The sequence below is a fragment of the Grampus griseus genome (assembly GCF_964374135.1).
Source record: "Grampus griseus genome assembly, chromosome: 3".
NCBI classification, from domain to species: domain Eukaryota; kingdom Metazoa; phylum Chordata; class Mammalia; order Artiodactyla; family Delphinidae; genus Grampus; species Grampus griseus.
The window spans coordinates 140,985,260-140,989,110 of NC_139019.1; the positions used below are offsets into that span (position 1 = coordinate 140,985,260).

At 41.7% G+C, this 3,851-nt stretch overlaps 1 pseudogene across 1 annotated transcript; it reads right to left on the reverse strand.

The window, feature by feature from the left end:
• Positions 1-308: 308 nt before the first annotated feature.
• LOC309819903 (protein lin-28 homolog A-like) lies at positions 309-3,014 on the reverse strand (annotated as a pseudogene). The gene is made up of 2 exons: positions 2,878-3,014; positions 309-984 (listed from the first exon to the last, which is right to left on the reverse strand). The product of its transcript is annotated as a protein lin-28 homolog A-like (transcript).
• Between the last annotated feature and the right edge of the window lie 837 nt (positions 3,015-3,851).

Genomic DNA, 3,851 nt, shown 5'->3' on the forward strand with positions numbered 1-3,851 from the left:
AACTTCCCTATCCAGGCCACTTTCAAAAGCTGGAGATTCTGGGGGTGGAGACTTAGATAAAGCATGCAGGAAGGGTTACCCCCAAAGCCCTCACGTGCATTTGGATAGAGCATGATTGGAGTTTCTTTGCCTCACCCCTTCCCTCCACCAAGAGGGAAGAGGGGGTGACACTGTAGACCCCGGCCTGAGATATATGGCAGTGCCAGCTGCCCCCTACCCACCCTGCCCCCCCTTTCTCCACTCTGCCGATCGATGCCTGTTCCTCAAAACTTTCTGATCACACACGGATAGCCCCCATCCACTGTGGCTCAATTCTGGGCCTCGGGGAGCATGGCAGGGCTATGGATCTCTTCTTCCTCCTGCCGAAAGTAGGCTGGCTTTCCCTGGGAGCTGGGAGCTTGCTGGGCCTTCAGTGGATGCGAGGCTACCATATGGTTGATGCTCTGGCAGAAGTGGCACTCTTTGGGCTGGGGTGGCCGTTTGCATTCCTTGGCATGATGGCCTAGACCTCCACAGTTGTAGCACCTATCTCCCTTTGATCTGCGTTTCTGCATGTTCTTCCATTTGGGCCGCCTCTCACTCCCAGTGCAGGACACCCCACCAGGGCCGGTGACTCGGATAGATTCCAGGCCCTTGGCAGACTTCTTAAAGGTGAACTCTACGGCCTCACCCTCCTTCAGGCTCCGGAAGCCCTCCATGTGCAGCTTACTCTGGTGCACAAAGACATCCGCCGGGGTGAGGGTGGGGTCGAGTGTGACCCCGGACAGGAAGCCGAATCCCATGCGCACGTTGAACCACTTAACAGATGCCGGCTCCGCACAGCAGCTGCGGCTCCACGGCCGCCCGGGCCGCGTCCTCCTGCTCCTCCTCCGGCCACCTGCAAACTGCTGGTTTGACACAGAGCTCACGGTAGTCGGTTGAGCCCGCAGCCCCGGGCCCCAGGTCGGCCGGCTGCTGGCCCCAGAGAAGTCTGGAGGCAAAGGGCTGTATTTTTTAAATACCCACAAAAGTACTCATGTTGGCATCCAGATTTTATACACACTGACTGCCATTTACTTTAATCCAGCAGTGGCCTCCACTATGTCAGTCTTGGCTGTCATGAAGCAGAAAAAGGAATACTGCCTCATCAGACCCTAGAGAAATTCTATAATGGAACTTAACTCACTAAATGATGGCTAATAATTATATCACATAGTGAGACAATCCACTTGAAAATAAACTTAGTATAAAGCAATGTGAGTATCGAAAAGAAACATTTTCATTCCCTATTCAAAGGTATCTTGTTTTAAAATGTACCTTATATCTTATTTCTTATCTTCATGTCATACGCAGGTAGACAAAATCTGGTCTATTCTAAGAAAGTAAGGTTAAGAATATTTTCCAAATTCTAATTTAAGGAAGAAAAGCCAAAACTAAAAATGACAGAGTTTAGTAAAGAAAGAGGTCCACATTCTGAGATATATGTTGTTTAGAATTTCCACTATTGTCAATTACATGTAAGTATTTTTTTTTAATTTATTTTATTTTTGGCTGCGTTGGGTCTTCATTGCTGCACACAGGCTTTATCTATTTGCAGCGAGCGGGGGCGACTCTTTGTCGTGATGTGTGAGCTTCTCATTGTGGTGGCTTCTCTTGTTGCGGAGCACGGGCTCTAGGCAAGCAGGCTTCAGTAGTTGTGGCACACGAGCTTAGTTGCTCTGCAGCATGTGGGATCTTCCCAGCCCAGGGCTCAAACTGTCCACTGCATTGGCAGGCAGATTCTTAACCACTGCACCATCAGGGAAGCCCTACATGTAAGTGCTGAATGCACAAATTTGCTCAACTCCTTAGCAAAAATATATAATTTATCACGAAAATGCTTACACACACAAACACACACACAGACATACAAAGAGAAGCCTCTCAAAATTTTAGGCATCAGAGAGAAGAAAGCCATAGTGATTTTTTCCACTTGAGATTAAAAGCATTTATCATTTGCACTATACATTTAGCAATTTATCTTTCTTTTATATCTCATGTTCTCAACTCAATCATAGGGTCAAGAATTATTCTTAGAATCTGTACTCCCACAACAGTGAGTAGGGTGCCCTGTACAATGACAGCTCCTAATGACTGTTACACACACCTAACAAGACAAACTATTGTCTAATTAGGAAAGGAGGGAATCAGAAATGATAAGAGTAACACTGGAAAGCCCCAGAATGATCATTACTCTTGAATTTCCTAATATTAAAGTAGATGTATTTGTATTTAGAGAAAAAGGTCATTTGAAAATAGACTATGAGTAAAAAAGAAAGCCTAGCTCTTTAGTTCTATACAATAACAAAATCTTACTCTAAAATTCCCTTTTCAAAATATGAGTTCTTGAAGACAAAAAAAAAAAAGAAACAGTTTAGAAATGTTTTCTGTTACATTGTCCTAAAACACAGTCAAATGTTTATTTTGCCTTTTATTCTTATTTCTTTACGTTCCCTATGTAGACTCTCGAGGTGAATAGGAGTCATCTGTTTCTATTACCTTTAAAAATGAGAAAAAAAAGTGGTAAATAAGGATACAGAGAAGAGTCCTTGGTCTTTTCTCTGTCACGCTGTCCACAAATAGCTGAGGGAGGTGACGTAAGAGAGAGGTCAAGAGACTGAGACAGACCTGGGTCCACCTCCACCATTTCCTAGTTGAAAAGGAAATTCTTAGAAAGTTGTTAGCCCTGCACCTCAAACATAGTAAGGATACAATGAGGTCATCTATTAATATTTTATCACTTTTGACACAATGTATAAAATACCCTGTTTTTTGATAATTCTCCATATGAGAATATATCAGGAGGATTTTGCTTTTTATTGATAGCATGATAGACTTTTATAGAACTTTCACAGATACTCTTTTGAAACCACTTCAAACTCTGGAATCACTACTTTTTCACAGCTTCTCCCTTCTCCTCCAGTCCCAACTCCCTCAACTAACGTCACAGCCAGGACTGTATCAGGACGGCTCTGTAGCCATCGGCCATCTGCCATCTAGAACAGCCTTCCAGGACTCTCCATCCCATTAACTATCTTTAAAACTCAGCTAAAAATATTCTCTTCTTCCTTGCCTTATATATTTTAACTCTTCCCTGCCAGGGATTTTAACTTTGTAACCTAATGTTTTTTTAGCCTTAATTTTTTCTAATATCAATATAAATATTCAATTTAATTCACCCCATAGATGATGATACATTAAATACAAGTATAACAAATTAGCCTTAGTTCATGATGTCAACGACTTTTTTAAAACAAACATTACATCATGAAATAATGCAATCAGTGCTTTTAGATAGCTGAAAAAAATTGCAAACTACAGAAGATGTGAAATTAAGACATTTCATTAAAGAATGTACTGAGAAAGAGATGTGGAACTAGGATATAATTTTGAAGTTAAATTGGGAAGGAAAGTCACTAAGGTAGCCAGATACCTGACAACCACTTATAAGGAATCGGCTCTGTTAAAGTCACTGTGTTAAAAACTAGAGGGTTGAAGACTCCAAGTGTATAATCTAATAATACACATAAATGTAATATGAGGTGTAATTTTCAAGAAGAATAAAGTTGGAGGTCTCACACTTCCTGGTTTCAAAACTTAACTACAAAGCTACATTAAAACAGTGTGATACTGGTATAAAGGCAAACATACAGACTTTTGGAATAAAATAGAGAGCCTAGTAATAAGCCCTCACATATATGGTCAAATGATTTTCGACAAGGGTGCCAAGACCATTTAATGTGGAAAGGACAGTGCTTTCAACAAGTAGTGTTGGGAAAACTGGGTGTTTACATGCAAAAGAGTAAAGCTGGGCCATTACCTTTATACCACCT